Consider the following 17760-nt stretch of genomic DNA (forward strand, 5'->3'; position numbering starts at 1 on the left):
AACAGCCTTATGACAATTTCAGAATAATTCAGTTAAGATCACTCATTCAGTTGTGTCTGACTCTTTGCAACCCCATGAATCGCAGCACGCCAGGCCTCCCAGTCCATCACCAACTCCCAGAACTTGCTCAAACTCATGTCCATCGAGTCAGTGATGCCATCCAGCCATCTTATCCTCTGCCGTCCCCTTCTCCTCCTGCCCCCAATCCCTCCCAGCATCAGAGTCTTTTCCAATGAGTCAACTCTTCACATCAGGAGGCCAAAGTATTGGAGTTTCAGCTTTAGCATCAGTCCTTCCAATGAACACCCAGGACTGATCTCCTTTAGGATGGACTAGTTGGATCTTCTTGCAGTCCAAGGGACTCTCAAGAGTCTTCTCCAGCACCACAGTTCAAAACCATCAATTCTTCGGTGCTCAGCTTTCTTCACAGTCCAACTCTCACATCCATACATGACTACTGGAAAAAGCATAGCCTTGACTAGATGGACCTTTGTTGGTAAAGTAATGCCTCTGCTTTTTAATATGCTGTCTAGGTTGGTCATAACTTTCCTTCCAAGGAGTCAGCATCTTTTCATTTCATGGCTGCAATCACCATCTGCAGTGATTTTGGAGCCCCCCAAAATGAATTCTGACACTGTTTCCACTGTTTCCCCATCTATTTCCCATGAAGTGATGGGACCGGATGCCATGATCTTTGTTTTCTGAATGTTGAGCTTTAAGGCAACTTTTTCACTCTCCTCTTTCACTTTCATCAAGAGGCTTTTTAGCTCCTCTTCACTGTCTGCCATAGGGTGGTGTCATCTGCATATCTGAGGTTATTGATATTTCTCCAGGCAATCTTGATTTCAGCTTGTGTTTCTTCCAGTCCAGCATTTCTCATGATGTACTCTGCATATAAGTTAAATAAGCAAGGTGCCAATATATAGCCTTGAAGTACTCCTTTTCCTATGTGGAACCAGTCTGTTGTTCCATGTCCAGTTCGAACTGTTGTTTCCTGACCTGCATATAGGGTGGTCTGGTATTCCCATCTCTTTCAGAATTTTCCACAGTTTATTGTGATCTACACAGTCAAAGGCTTTGACATAGTCAATAAAGCAGAAGTAGATGTTTTTCTGGAACTCTCTTGCTTTTTCAATGATCTAGCAGATGTTGGCAATTTGATCTCTGGCTCCTCTGCTTTTTCTAAAACCAGCTTGAACATCTGGAAGTTCATGGTTCACATATTGCTCAAGCCTGGCTTGGAGAATTTTGAGCATTTCTTTACTAGCATGTGAGATGAGTGCAATTGTGTGGTAGTTTGAGCATTCTTTGGCATTGCCTTTCTTTGGGATTGGAATGAAAACTGACCTTTTCCAGTCCTGTGGCCACTGCTGAGTTTTCCAAATTTGCTGGCATATTGAGTACACTTCCACAGCATCATCTTTCAGGATTTGAAATAGCTCAACTGGAATTTCATCACCCTCACTAGCTTTGTTCATAGTGATGCTTTCTAAGGCCCACTTGACTTCACATTCCAGGATGTCAGGCTCTAGGTGAGTGATCATGCCATTAAAAGTTCTTAACCAGAAGAGCAGACAAAATGGAAAAGAATATAAAAAATCACCGAGCACATTACCCACTGGTAACGCCCGGAAGAAGCAAGATCACTGAGCACTTTATCCACTGGTGACACCCAGAAGAAGAAAAACCACTGAGCATGTTATCCACTGGTAACGCCCGGAAGAAGAAAAACCACCGAGCACATTACCCACTGGTGACGCCAGGAAGAAGAAAGATTACCGAGCACATTATCCACTGGCAACACCCGGAAGAAGAAAGATCACCCCAGGTATTTACAAACAGAAGAATCTAAGACAGAGAATGAGATACACAGCTGACAGTGGCGCCAAGCCAAACGGGAGACGATGCGAGAACCCAGAGGTTAGCGTTGGCAGGGAACCACCGCCATGTGCAGACTGGAAGCGCAGGAGGAGAGCATGGTATTGGGTCCCAAGCTTCTAGGTTTGCTTACAAACTGGACTCACAGAGACCTGCCTGGCGCCACTGGAAGGAGATGGTCAGACAAAAACATCGGGCATACTCAACAGAGAAGGCCTGAAGTTAGATGCCTCTGAAGCTGGGGGGAGTCTGGGTTTACACAAGCCTTGGTTGGGAAAACGTTTGGAAGCAAACTAAACGTCCCTTGACAGAGGAATGGATAAAGAAGACGTGGTTATACAGAATATTTTGTAGCTGAGTGCTATTCCACTGTAGATACGCAGCATGTCCTTTTTATCTGCTCCTCTGTTGACAGACATTTAGGTTGCTTTCATATCCTGGCTATTGTAAACAGAGCTGCAATGGACATTGAGGTGCATGTCTCTCTGAACTACGGTTTTCCCAGAGTATCTGCCCGTTAGTGGGATTGCTGGATCGTATGCTAGTTCTGGTCTTAGTTCTTTTATGGAAACTCCATACTGTTCTCCATAATGGCTGCACCCGTTTACATTCCCGTCAACAGTGCAAGAGGGTTTCCGTTCCTGGATGCCCTCTCTAGCATCTATTATTTGTAGATTTTTTGATGATGGCCATTCTGACTTTGATCTACATTTCTCTAATAATTAGTGCACAGTAGATAGCTACTGGGAAGCTGCTGTATCCTGCAGGGCCCTCAGCTCAGTGCAGTGTGGTGACCTTGATGGTGGGATGGGGAAGAGTGGGGGTGGGGACCACAAGGGATGAGATACATGTGTTCACACAGCTGACTCCATTGTACAGCAGGAGCCAACACAAATTTGTAAGCAACTATACCCTATTTAAAAACAATATGCTGTATATATGCACAACCGAATATTACTCAGCCATTCAGAAGAATGAACAATGCCATCTGCAGCAGCATGGTTGGGCCTGGAAACCATCATATTAAGTGAAATAGTCAGACAGAGACAAGCATCAGAGGATATCCCGTACATGCGCAATCTTAAAAAAGGGGTACAAATGAACTTACTTATGAAAAAGAAACAGAGTCACAGACTTAGAAGGCAAATTTATGGTTTCCATGAGGAAAGGTCAGGTGAGGGACGAACTGAGAGCTTGACGCTGACACGCGCACAGTGCTATGTATAAAAGAGATGACCGACAAGGGCCTGCTGTACAGCACAGCTAACTGCTCAATATTCTGTAATAACCTAAATGGGAAAATAATGTGAAAAAGAAGACATACATGTGTACATATAACTGAATCACTTTGCAGTATACCTGAAATGAACACAACACTGTAAATCAGACTCCAATATAAAAAAACTTTAAAAAACATTTCATGTTGATGTACGGCAAAACCAATACAATATTGTAAAGTAATTAACCTCCAATTAAAATAAATAAATTTACATCTAAATAACTCACCCTGATTGTACATGGTAGGAGAAGCAGTGGATGCCAGCACCAAATCCTGGGCTCTGCCCTAGAAATTCTCCTTCTCCAAGTCTCAGATGGGACCCAAGAGCTGCATTTCTAATGAGACTCAGGTGTTGCTGAATGCAGTGGGCCCTCAGGAGGTAATTGAGGCAGGGCTGTTCCAGACAGCCCTGTTCCAGGGCTGTTCTAGACATTCATTTCTTGAGTGGGATATTATGAGCATCCATTATGATAGCCACTGTATGTAACATTACCACCATCACTGTAGCCCAGTCCTACACACACACACCAGGGGTGGCATATGGTAGAAGCTCATTGATTAATTCAGTGACAAGCAACTATCTCTGCCAGTCAAAACTTCATTTTGGTAACGTTTTCCACATGAAAATGGAAGTAAAACTCATCCAAACGTTATCTCAGAGTCTTTTTGTGAATGTCTTAACTCATTGTTGTGGTTCAGTCACCAAGTCGTGTCTGACTCTTTGTGACCCCTTGGATCAAAGTATGCCAGGCCTCACCATCCTCAGCATCTTTATTTTTCAGGCTATGATATTGTGAACCTTGAGATATGATTATTTAACTTGACCTAATTTCTTAATTTAGGATTTGATTTAGGATTTTAATTTAGGATTTTAATTTCTTAAATTAGGATAGGCAAATGTTGATAGTCAGAGTTAGGTCCATGAAGGTTCTGCTCTATTGACTATGCCAAAGCCTTTGACTGTGCGGATCATCACCAACTATTCAAAATTCTTAAAGAGATGGGGATACCAGACCACCTGACGTACCTCCTGAGAAATCTGTGTGCAGGTCAAGAAGCAACAGTTAGAACTGAACATGGAACAGAAGACTGGCTCCAAATTGGAAAAGGCGTACATCAAGGCTGTCTATTGTCCCCCGGCTTATTTAACTTACATGCCGAGTACATCATGTGAAATGCCAGGCTGGATGAAGCACAAGCTGGAATCAGGATTGCTGGGAGAAATATCAACAACCTCAGATATACAGATGATATCACCATTATGGCAGAAGGTGAAGAAGAATTAAGAGCCTCTTGATGAAAGTGAAAGTGGAGAGTGAAAAGTTGGATTGAAACTCAAACATCCAGAAAACTATGATCATGGCATCTGGTCCCATCAGTTCATGGCAAATAGACAGGGAAACAATGGAAACAGTGAGAGACTTTATTTTGGGGGCTTCAAAATCACTGCAGATGATGACTGCAGCCATGAAATTAAAAAAATACTTGCTCCTTGGAAGAAAAGCTATGACCAACTTAGACAGCATATTAAAAAGCAGAGACATTAATTTACCAACAAAAGTCCATCTAGTCAAGACAGACCTAATCAAAGACCTATGGTTTTTCCAGTGGTCACAAACAGATGCAAGAGTTGGACCATAAAGAAAGCTGAGTGCTGAAGAATTGATGCTTTTGAACTGTGGTGTTGGAGAAGACTCTTGAGAGTCCCTTGGACTGCAAGGAGATCCAACCAGTCAATCCTAAGGGAAATCAGTCTTGAATATTCATTGGAAGGACTGATTCTGAAGCTGAAACTCCAATCCTTTGGCCACCTGATGGGAAGAGCTGACTCATTTGAAAAGACTCTGATGCTGGGAAAGACTGAAGGTGGGAGAAGAAGGGGATGGCAGACGAGATGGTTGGATGGCATCACTGACCCAGTGGACATGAGTTTGAGTAAACTCCAGGAGTTGGTGATGGACAGGGAGGCCTGGTGTGCTGCAATCCATGGGGTCGCAAAGACTCAAACAGGACTGAGTGACTCAGCTGAACTGAATGGAACTGAATCAGTCTCTATCTATTAAAAGCTATAATTTCTTCTTCCATGGTATTTTTATTCATTTGTTGCATCTTTAATACTTTGCAGTGGCTCCAGTATCAACTGACTGAGAAAGAATACACAGAGAAGTGTGTGTGCATGTGTGTGTACAGCAGTGCAAAAAATAGAACCAAGTGCACAAGCTCAGTGAGAAGCCATGTTTCTGCAGACATGCCTGCTTCCCAGCAGACCTCTGGGGCAGGGTCTATTATCAACCAGTCTTCCTCCTCCTCAATAAGATTGAACCTGAAGATGTTCAAGTTCCACCAGATGACTTGATCTTCTCAGTTTCAAAGCCGTGTGCCCACTACTTGTCCTTCCTGCAGCTCTGCTTTCTGACCTAAGGGACTTGCAGCTGTTTAGGAGCCTTTGGTTCACGGTGGCATGAAATTAAAAGGGGTGGTGGTAGCTATAAATTCCAGAAGGTACTAAGTTTTTGGAGGCTTAATGTGTCTAGAATCAGTATGTTTTATTGTCCTTGGAACCCATTTTAGGCTAGTGTATTGTGGGCAAACATCTCAAATCTCACAAGAAGGCTTGAAAACTTTGTGCTCCTTGTAAGCCAAGGAATATGCTTGTTATCTTGGCCAAGTTACTTGATATATCTAAGTTACAGATTCCTTATATGTGAGAAGGAAAATTAAGTGTTAGCTATTGCTGCTGAAAGAGATGAATGTGTGATGTGATTTTGTACAAGCAATGTTTCTAAGAAAGGGTTCCTCTCAATGTCATTTCCAGAAGATAGTAAGAGAAAAGGATTCTGTGGTCAAATAAATCAGGAAAGTGTTGCACACACAGTGGCCTTTTCTAGGATATTCACAATGTATATTTTTCTCATCCTGGAAAGTGAAAATCACTCAGTAGTGTCTGACTCTTTGTGCAATTCATGGAAATCTCCAGGCCAGAATACTGGAGTGGATAGCCTTTCCCACCTCCAGGGGATCTTCCCAACCCAGGGATCAAACCCAGGTCTCCCGCATTGTAGGCAGATTCTTTACCAGCTGAGCCACAAGGGAAGCCCAAGAATACTGGAGTGGGTAGCCTATCCCTTCTCCAGCAGGTCTTCCAGACCCAGGAATAGAACGGGGGTCTCCTGCATTGCAGGCAGATTCTTTACCAGCTGAGCTATCAGGCATATATTATTATTATTTAAAGTAACATAAAAAAGCAAGTATTAGGAGATTTTTTTGTAAAAAGTTTCAGTAATTTTATGATGTTACTCTCCACTCATCACTATCTTGGACAGCAAGGAGATCAACTAGGCAATCCTAAAAGAAATCAACCCTGATGTTCACTGAAAGGACTGATGCTGAAGTTGAAGCTCCTATGCTTTGGAAGTTCTTCTTTGTGAAGAACTGACCCACTGGAAAAGACCTGGAAGAAAGATTGAAGATTCAAAGCAAGAGGAGAGACAGCAGTGGAGGTTGAGATGGTTGGATGCATCACCGACTCAATGGGCTTGAGTTTGAGCAAACTCCGGGAGATGCTGAAAGGCAGGGGAGCCTGGCGTGCTGCAGTCCATGGAGTCTCTAAGAGTCAGCTACAACTTAGCGACAGAAAATAGCAACGTCACTGTCTTAAACAACGCTTGACTTGAATGACATGGTGATTAGAGGCACCTACCCTCTGCACAACAGAAAATGTATGTATACTTTTTACATTTGGTTTTAACTGGAGGATGATTGCTTTACAATGGTTTCCACTGTACAACGATATGAATGAGCTCTAAGCGCGCATACGTCTGCTCGCCCTTGAAGCTCTCTCCCCACTCGCCCCATTGCGCCCCCTGGGTCGCCGCGCAGCGCGGAGCTGAGGCTGCCTGTGTTCTCCAGCAGTTTCCCACCGGCTGTTCTGCATGTGGCCGTGTGTGAATGTCAATGCTGCTGTCTCATCCGTCCCACCCTCTCCTTCCACATTTTAACTTAAAAGAGCTTCTGGAAAGTTCTATAGTGAAGAGACTACTTAACCTTAGATTTCCCAAATTTTTTTGACCACAGAATAGAGTATTTTGTTCACCTAAGAGCTGTTCATGTTCCACAGGACTCATTTTCTGTGACTGTATCTTAGGAAACTATTTTGTAGCAAAGAATGGATTAGAAGCCTTCTTTAAAAAAATGTGTTTAAAGTTCATGTGCTATGTATGAAGCATGTAGACGCAATTTGGTGGCTGCAAATGATGAGGAAAATGCCTTAATGAGGAAGAGCAGAGCAGAACGCACGAGGGACGCTAGCAGACTCCTCTGCAGGCTCGTCTTGCTTTGCTTCTGCAACCGGATGCCAGCCTGCCCGCATCGCTGGTCATGTGACCCCTTGTGCTGTTCTGCTCTTGCTCGCCGAGACCTCGATGCGTGTAACATAATGGTGTTGGGATGGAATGCGCTGTCTACTCAGAGTTTGTGGGGCAGACAGAGGGCAGGTTTTCATCTTGCACACCAGCAAACATGCGTAGCATTTCAAAGCTTTCAGCTTGTGGCCTCAGAGGGGTCTTCACCCTCCCCTTCCAGACCCTGTTTCTCCCTCGCCCAGATCCTCCTAGAAAAGTCCGGATGTCTCTCCCATCTCCCCTGTTGACAACTCTGCTGTCTCCTTGCTACCACTCCAGATTTGGGTCCTGTCGTTCTTCTAGAAACACCTGAAGTTACTAGTCACTAAGATGCTTCCTGACACAGGTAGCACTTGCTCTTCTTTGTCTGAGCAAGTGCTTTAGGCTCTCAGCCCCAATCAGCTTGTCACAATAACATTTTCCCGAATACATACATGGTGTCTTCATTTAGCATTCTAGTGAGTGAAAATCTCTCTATTTCATCTTAAAATTTAGGAGCTAATCATCTTTTCTTGGGCTCCAAAATCACTTCAGATGGTGACTGCCCCCATGAAATTAAAAGATGCTTGTTCCTTGAAAGAAGAGCTGTGATAAACCTAAACAGCATATTTAAAAGCAGAGACATCACTTTGCTGACAAAGTTCCATATAGTCAAAGCTGTGTTTTTTTTCCAGTAGTCATGTATGGATGTGAGAGTTAGACCATAAAGAAAACTGAGCACTGAAGAATTGATGCTTTCAAACTGTAGTGTTGGAGAAGACTCTTGAGATCCCTTGGACTGCAAGGAAATCCAACCAGTCAATCCTAAAGGATCATCCCTGAATATTCACTGGAAGGACTGATTCTGAAGCTGAAGCTCCAATACTTTGGCCTTCTGATGCAAGGAGACAACTCATTGGAAAAGACCCCGATGCTGAGAAAGATTGAGGGCAGGCAGACAAGGGGGTGGCAGAGAATGAGGTGGTTGGATGGCATCACCAACTCAATGGACATGGGTTTGAGGAAACTCCAGGAAATAGTGAGGACAAGAAAGCCTGGTGTGCTGCAGTCCAAGGGGTCACAAAGAGTCAGATGTGACAGAGCGTCGGAAAAGCAACAATCTTCCCTAGCTTTCTCCTTTTGCCCTCCTCAATTCTCTGAAGAAACAGGTGTTTGCATTACTTTTTAATAAAATAAAATGGAAAGAAAACTTTAATTCAAACTTTATCTCTAAGATAGTCTGTACCAAATTTGGTAAATTGAAGTCTTCCTTGGGAATGTCTTATAGGATTCTACTGAGATAAGACATCTAGCAAGTTTCTCCAAAGTTATCCTGGGCAAGGTCACTGTTTCAACATTTGAATTTTGACAGTTTTGTTTCTCTCTCTTGGTAGAAGGTGGTCATTAAGAATCTCAAATACAAAGACCAAGCAAACTAGAACATAATCCTTTCAAAAATCAGGAGCTTCATCAAAATGCTCATTAGACTGTGTCTCTAAGTTTGTTCTGCCATTAACACTGCCATTGTTAAAAACACTGAAGAATGCCTGTGTGAACTAGAAGTAATATCATGTCTGCTTAGACATATGGCATTAGTGAATGAGATTTCTGAAATTGTATCTTTCTCTGTATAGCATATATTCATTAAAGCATCATCTATTCCATTGATATGTCATTACTAAATAAACATCCTCAGCCACATTTAGCCAACATTTCTGGCATAAAAACAGGGCCATATGTGGACTTATGTATTTATCATTTATAAGAAATTATATCAGTGTCCTTTTGATTAGTAGACATTAAAATAATAACATAATCAAATGTTTTCTTCTTTTTTTTTGTACTCAAGGAAAACCTAGTTTATCATTGCATCTATAGATAATGGGGTCAGCTGTACCATAAGCTACTTGGATTAACACCATTTTTGAAATGTAGGAGCGGAGCTGCAATGACAGCAGATTCAGGAAGGATGCCTTTAAAATGGAAAATGACTTTAAAAATGGCATTTAAAAAGGCGTGACACAAATACAAGTTGAGACACATCTTCACTAGAGATTTGCATAAGTATTTAGATTTCTGATTTCCAGATGTCAAACTGGTAATATATTCCCTTCAGAATCACATTATAATTACCAAATGTGTCACTCACTCTTGACAGCTGGTGGGTAGGTACATTGCATTTGGATCTAACTTCTGATAAATATATGGTGTGAATAATTATTCATTATATAAGGACTGAGTTTTTCTAGAATCTGCTCAGCTTTCTTTTCCACAAAAGTCACTGGGGCTGGATTAAAGCACAGGGTCACATTGATAACCTGGGTAGTGTTTTAATTGTATAGGTGCTATATAGAAGTCATTTGTAATTTTATATATTTGATACAGCCCCATATATTCAAATGCTACATGAATATTAGATAAACCCTTTGTTTATAAAAAAATGAAGATATCTTTCTCTTAATATTCTTAGTCTCTTTTAAGACAATGTTAATCCCATAATTTTTGTTCCTCCTGAGATTCCCTACATGTCTGTTTACACTTTTCCTTGTACAGAAAAGCAATTGGATGTCAGAAGACCTGGAGGAAAGACATTATAATGTGCTTCTCAATGTGAAAATGGAAACATAGGGGTGCTTTTTCCCTGTCAGTCCTACTAATTCAAGGATATGAAAATCTTAGGTTCCTGTCTTTGCATTAGGGTTAAGAAATACTCTTCAGAGAGCCTGAAAGTTATGTTGCCACTGCTGCAAACTGGGCAGGTATGGGATTGAACTGTTTTTGTTGTTCAGTTGATAAGTCGTGTCTGACTCTTTGCAACCCCATGGACTATACAGCTCATCAGGCTCCTCTGTCTTCCACCAGCTCTCAGATTAAGTGAGTGAGTGAGGTCGCTCAGTCGTGTACTACTCTTTGAGGCCCCATGGACTGTAGCCTACCAGGCTCCTCCATCCATGGGATTCTCCAGGCAAGAGTACTGGAGTGGGTTGCCATTTCCTTCTCCAGGGGATCTTCCCAATCCAGGGATTGAACCCGGGTCTCCCGCATTCCAGGCAGACACTTTAACGTCTGAGCCACCTACCCTTTTTTTCTTATTATATATATATTTTTTTCTTTTTTTAGTTTATTTAACTATTTCATAAATTGGGAAGTAGAAATACTGGAAAAACTATTACTTAAAGCTAGGTTTATGAAATAGTTAAATAAACTAGCTTGTTGGGCTTTTTTCTTTCACAAAGATAATCTATGATGTTTATCTCATCAGTCACACTTTACATGTCTCTCCTTTCTTATGTCCTTTGTCAAGGCAATCCAGAAGCCTTACGGCTGTTACACAAGAAGAGGTCTTCCCTGGCGTCAAGCTTGATCGGTCTCTTCAGTGTCATCCCACTATGCATTTTGTTGCCTGATTTGCTTCTTGAATTCCTGGGTCCTGAACCTGGGATTATTTCCTGACCACAGCTTTCCACTGGCCCTTCTAAAACTAATAGCTGACTTTATTCTTTTAGTATTGGACCTTATCTTCTCTATATAGCTATTCATAAAGGCTGATTCTTCATGTTGGAGGCGTTTCCTGGGAGGAGCAGCAATTTTAAAAAGTGTAAAGCCACTTCCTCACAATGATTGTCAGAAAGTCTAATCCAAATGGATGGTATTGCTGTGGGTCAAGTAATACTGCAGTTTCATAATCAAACTTTCCAATTCTTTGACTCTTTCAGTTCAGTTCAGTCACCCATCTTGTCCAACTCTTTGCATCCCCAGGGACTGCAGCATGCCAGGCCTCCCTGTCCATCACCAACTCCCTGAGTTTACTCAAACTCCATTGAGTCAGTGATGCCATCCAACCATCTCATCCTCTGTTGTCCCCTTCTCCTCCTGCCTTCAATCTTTCACAGCCTCAGGGTCTTTTCAAATGAGTCAGCTCTTCACATCAGGTGGCCAAAGTATTGGAGTTTCAGCTTCAGCATCAGTCCTTCCAATGAATATTCAGGACTGATTTCCTTTAGGATGAACTGGCTGGATCTCCTTGCAGTCCAAGGGACTCTCAAGAGTCTTCTCCAGCACCACAGTTCAAAGCATCATTTCTTTGGCACTCACCTTTCTTTATAGTACAACTCTCATAGCCATACATGACTACTGGAAAAACCATAGCCTTGACTAGATGGACCTTTTTTGGCAAAGTAATGTCTCTGCTTTTTAATATGCTGTCTAGGTTGGTCATTATTTTTCTTTCAAGGAGTAAGTGTCTTTTAATTTCATGGCTGCAGTCACCATCTACTTCATTTTGGAGCTCCCCGAAATGAAGTATGTCACTATTTTCACTATTTCCCCGTCTATTTGCCATGAAGTGATGGGACCTGATGCCATGATCTTCATTTTCTGAATGTTGAGCTTTAAGCCAACCTTTTCACTCTCCTCTTTCACTTTCATCAAGAGGCTCATTAGTTCTTCTTCACTTTCTGCCATAAGGGTGATGTCATCTGCATATCTGAGGTTATTTTTATTTCTCCCAGCAATCTTGATTCCAGCTTGTGCTTCATCCAGTACAGCATTTCTCATGATGTCCTCTGCATATAAATTAAATAAGCAGGGTGACAATATACAGCCTTGACGTACTACTTTCCCGACTTGGAACCAGTCTGTTGCTCCATGTCCAGTTCTAACTGTTGTTTACTGACCTGCATACAGATTTCTCAAGAGGCAGGTCAGGCGGTCTGGTATTCCCATCTCTTGAAGAATTTTACACAATTTGTGGTGTTCCACACAGGTGTGCTAAAGGCTTTGGCATAGTCAATAAAGCAGAAATAGATGTTTTTCTGGATCTCTCTTGCTTTATAAATAATCCAGCAGATGTTGGCAATTTGATCTCTGGTTCCTTTGCCTTTTCTTTTTTTTTTTTTTTTGTTTTTTTGTTTTTTCCTTTTTTTTTTTTTTTCCTTTGCCTTTTCTAAAACCAGCTTGAACATCGGGAAGTTCACAGTTCACGTAATGTTGAAGCCTGGCTTGGGGAATTTTGAAAATTACTTTACTAGTGTGTGAGATGAATGCAATTGTGTGGTAGTCTGAGCATTCTTTGGCATTGCCTTTCTTTGGGATTGAAATGAAAACTGACCTTTTCCAGTCCTTTGGCCACTGCTGAGTTTTCCAAATTTGCTGGCATATTTGGTGCAGCACATTCACAGCATCATCTTTTAGGATTTGAAACAGCTCAGCTGGAATTCCATCACCTCCACTGGCTTTGTTCATAGTGATGCTTCAAACTTGACTTCACATTCCAGGATGCCTGGCTCTAGGTGAGTGATCACACCATCATGATTATCTGGGTCGTGAAGATCTTTTTCATACCGTTCTTCAGTGTATTCTTGCCACCTCTTCTTAATATCTTCTGCTTCTGTTAGGTCCATACCATTTCAGTCCTTCATTGAGCCTATCTTTGCTTGAAATGTGCCCTTGGTATCTCTAATTTTCTTGACGAGATCTCTAATCTTTGCCATTCTATTGTTTTCCTCTATTTTTTTGCATTGATTGCTGAGAAAGGCTTTCTTATCTCTCCTTGTTATTCTTTGAAACTTTGCATTCAAATGGATATATCTTTCCTCTTCTCCTTTGCTTTTCACTTCTCTTCTTTTCATAGCTATTTGTAAGACCGCCTCAGACAGCCATTTTGATTTTTGGCATTTCTTTTTCTTGGGGATGGTCTTGATCCCTGTCTCTTGTGCAATGTTATAATCCTCTGTCCACAGTTCAACAGGTACTCTGTCATATCTAATCCCTTGAATCTATTTGTCACTTCCAGTGTATAATCATAAGGGATTTGATTTAGGTCATACCTGAATGGTCTAGTGGTATCCCTACTTTCTTCAATTCAAGTCTGAATTTTGTAATACGGAGTTCATGATCTGAGCTGGAGTCAGCTCCCGGTCTTGTTTTTGCTGACTGTACAGAGCTTCTCCATCTTCAGCTGCAAAGAATGTAGTGAATCTGATTTTGGTGTTGGCCATCTGGTGATGTCCACATGTAGTCTCTGCTAGGACTGTCATACTCTGACTCTTTACCTCCAAGTTATCAGAAGTCACACATCCTATTTTCTGCTCATTCAAAATATGTTTTAATGGTTCTTATGGCATGCAAATGGAATTGTATATCTCAGTGACAAAAAGTTAGCTATACTTTGCAAAAGATTGTGGGAAAAGTTTAGATTTGAAGTTAGGAAGTAGGATATTTGAATCTGGATTATTGATTATAGTAGTCATGTGATTTTAGGCAAGCCATTTGAACTCTTTCAATTTAGAGAAAATAATGTTAACAACAATGCCAAGAATATCTAATACACCAGGTAGCTGTGAGGAATCAAGAAAGTTGTTATGTTCAGTAACTCCCCTACATATGAATAAGGTCTATTCTGAGAGTGTCATAAGCCCAGTTTGTTACTAAATCCAACAATGAGAGCCTAGGTACCCAACTAACACAGTCGACCAAGTAGTACTGCCGTAATAGCTTTATAATACTTTTCACAGAAACAGCACATTAAAAAGCAAAATAAATAAATAAATAAAACTTTTTTATTCCTACAGTGCAGTACCTTGAAAAGCACAAAACCGCAGTGCAACAGCGGCCTGCAGGGGCTGGCACTGAGTGACCAGGGAAGAGTTACTAACTGCAGCAGGGAGAGGGTGCAGGAGATGGTAGAGCCGAAGGACCATCGGTGACAGGAGCCGGAGGGAAAACGGGAATGTCACTGATGTCCGAGGCTGATGGGAGGCAAGCTTGCATCCCTGAAAGTTTGCAACTAGCAAGTTCGTATATAAGGAGCATAATGTAATGTTAAAAAAAAGAAAAAAAAGGCATCATCAATAGATTTCTAAACTGACTATCCTATTGCTCACTTCACTTTCTTCTAAACAGCAAGGATGGTGTTCCTGTGAGCTACAGCAGTTGAGCACTGCCTCGTTCCCCGACTGACTAGAAAAGCCTAATAATGTTTGCCCTTTCTGTTCTCGGAAGGGAAGTTGCGTTCCTCCAGCCTGGGGAGTGGGGGTGATTTTTCAGGGCCCTCATGCTGGACGGGAACAGCACAGTCAGCAGGAATTCACAGGAGACTGCAAGGTGACGCAAGTAGGGGGGAGCCACCTCTTTTTATGGAAAGAGCATGAGCTTTAAAGTCAGGCATATCTATATGTGAGAACTGTCTCTACCATGTAGCAGCTCACTGTGTGGTCTTGGACTCGCCACTGACCTTTCTTCAACCTCAGCCTCTTCATTGGTCAAAACGAAGAACAAGATACATTTGTAAAGTAGCACACTGGACATCCAGCCCATGGTGGATACTGTTATTCCCATTCATGGAGTATCTCTACAAAAGTTTGCCAAAGCTTTCACCAGCTTAGTTTTGTGAGTGGGCATTGCACCCAAAGGGGCCGTAAAGGCAATGGGCAACTCCTAGGGCTCCCATGCTCGATATGTCGCTGTCCCAAATGGCCACATTCAGCTGTGCTGCTCTCAGAGGGAGGCAGTGCAGTTCAGTTCAGCACTCAGTCGTGTCCAACTCTTTGCGACCCCAGGACTGCACCACACAAGGCGTCCTTGTCCATCACCAACTCCCGGAGCTTACTCAAACTCATGTCCATCAAGTCAGTGATGCCATCCAGCCATCTCATCCTCTGTCATCCCCTTCTCTTCCTGCCTTCAATCATCCCCAGCATCAGGGTCTTTTCAAATTTTTGATGACTGTCATTCTGACTGGTGTGAGATGATACCCCACTGTGGCTTTGATTTGCATTACTGTAGTAACTAGTGATGTTGAGCATCTTTTCGTATGCTTGTTTTGGTCATCTGTATGTCTTCTTTAGAAAAATGTTGATTTAGGTTTTATGCCCATTTTATAATGATTTTTTTTCATTGAGTTGCATGAGGTATCTGTATATTTTGGAGGTTAATCCCTTGTCAGTCATTTCATTTACAAATACTTTCTTCCATTCTATGGGTGATCTTTTCATTTTGTTTATGGTTTCCTTTGCTGCACAAAAGCCTTTAAGTTTAATTAGGTCCCATTTGTTAATTTTTGTTTTTATTTTCATTACTTTAGAAGGTGGATTAAAAAAGATCTTGCAGCAATTTATATCAGAGTGTTCTGCCTATGTTTTGCTCTAATAGTTTCATAGTATCTATCCTAACATTTAGATTTTTAACCCATTTTAACCCATTGCTTTTGTGTATGCTATTAATAATGAGTTTTCTAATTTCATTCTTTTACATGTAGCTGTCCAGTTTTCCCAGCACCATTTGTTGAGGATATTGTCTTTCTTTATTGTATATTCTTGCCTCTTTGACAAAGATAAGGTGCCCGTGGGTGCATGGATCTATCCCTGGGCTTTCTGCCCTGCTCCCCTGAACTGTGTCTGTCTCCGTGCCAGCACTGTGTTGCTTTGGTTCCTGCAGCTTTGTAGCATCATCTGAAGCCAGGGAGCCTGATTCCTCCAGCCAAGCTTTTCTTTCTCAAGATTGCTTTGGGTCTTAGGGGGTCTTTCATGTTTCCACATAAATTGTAAGAATTTTTGTTCTAGTTATGTGAAAAGTGTCGTGGTATTTTCATAGGAATTGCGCTGAATCTGTAGGTTGCTTCAGATAGTACAGAATCATTTCTGTAACATTGATTCTTTCAGTCTAAGCATATGGTGCATCTCTCCGTCTTCTGTGTCACCCTGATTTCTTTCTCCAGCGTCTTCAGAGCTTCCTGAATGCAGGCCTTTGGCCTCCTTCAGTTCAGTTCAATCGCTCAGTCATGTCCTACTCTTTGTGACCCCGTGAATCACAGCACGCCAGGCCTTCCTGTCCATCACCATCTCCCGGAGCTTACCCAGACTCATCCATCGGGTCAGTGATGCCATCCAGCCATCTCATCCTCGGTCGTCCCCTTCTCCTCCTGCCCTCAATCCCTCCCAGCATCAGAGTCTTTTCCAATGAGTCAACTCTTCGCATGAAGTAGCCAAAGTACTGGAGTTTCAGCTTTAGCATCATTCCTTCCAAAGAAATCCCAGGGCTGATCTCCTTCAGAATAGACTGGTTGGATCTCCTTGCAGTCCAAGGGACTCTCAAGAGTCTTCTCCAACACCACAGTTCAAAAGCATCAATTCTTCGGCGCTCAGCTTTCTTCACAGTCCAACTCTCACATCCATATATGACCATAGGAAAAACCATAGCCTTGACTAGATGGACCTTAGTCGGCAAAGTAATGTCTCTGCTTTTGAATATGCTATCTAGGTTGGTCATAACTTTCCTTCCAAGGAGTAACCATCTTAATTTCATGGCTGCAGTCACCACATGCAGTGATTTTGGAGCCCAGAAAAATAAAGTCTGCCCCTGTTTCCACTGTTTTCCCATCTATTTCCCATGAAGTGATAGGTAGGTTTATTCCTGGGTATTTTATTCTTTTTGATGTGATGATGAATGGGATTATTTCCTTGATTTTTCTTCCTTGTCTTTTGTTGTTAGTGTATAGGAATGCAAGAGATTTCTGTGTGTTAGTTTTGTATTCAGCAACATTATCAAATTCGTTGATAAACTTTAGTAGTTGTTTGGTAGCATCTGTAGGATTTTCTATGTATAATATCACATCATCTGCAAACAGTGACAGTTTTATTTCATCTTTTGCAATTTGAATTTTTCTATTTCTTTTTCTTCTCTGATTGCTGTGGCTAGGATTTCCAAAACTATGTTGAATAAAAGTAGTGAGAGTGAATATCCTTGTCTTATTCCTGATCATAGAGGAAATGCTTTCTCTTTTTCATGGTGAAAATGATGTTTGCTGTGGGTTTGTTGTATATGATCTTTACTGTGTTGAGGTAAGTTACCTCTATGCCCACTTTCGGGAGACATTATCATAAATGGGTGCTGAAATTTTTAAAAAACTTTTTCTGTATTTATTGAGAAGATCATATGGTTTCTATTTTTCAGTTTTTAAATGTGGTATATCACATTGATTCATTTGCATATATTGAAGAATTCTTGAATCCCTGGGATAAATCCTCTTTGATCATGGTTTTTGATTCCTTTTTTTAACGTGTTATTAGATTCAATTTGCTAGTATTTTACTGAGGATAAATGTAGGTGACATTTTAAAAATTGCTATTTAATAGGCTGAAATGAATTATTGACAACAATAATATTGTATATTGGGAAGTCTTAATCTCTGTTCATTTCATCTCATTTCCTCTTTTGAAAAAGAGC

Source organism: Capricornis sumatraensis, chromosome 4 (assembly GCF_032405125.1).
Source record: "Capricornis sumatraensis isolate serow.1 chromosome 4, serow.2, whole genome shotgun sequence".
In the NCBI taxonomy this organism is placed as follows: Eukaryota; Metazoa; Chordata; class Mammalia; order Artiodactyla; family Bovidae; genus Capricornis; species Capricornis sumatraensis.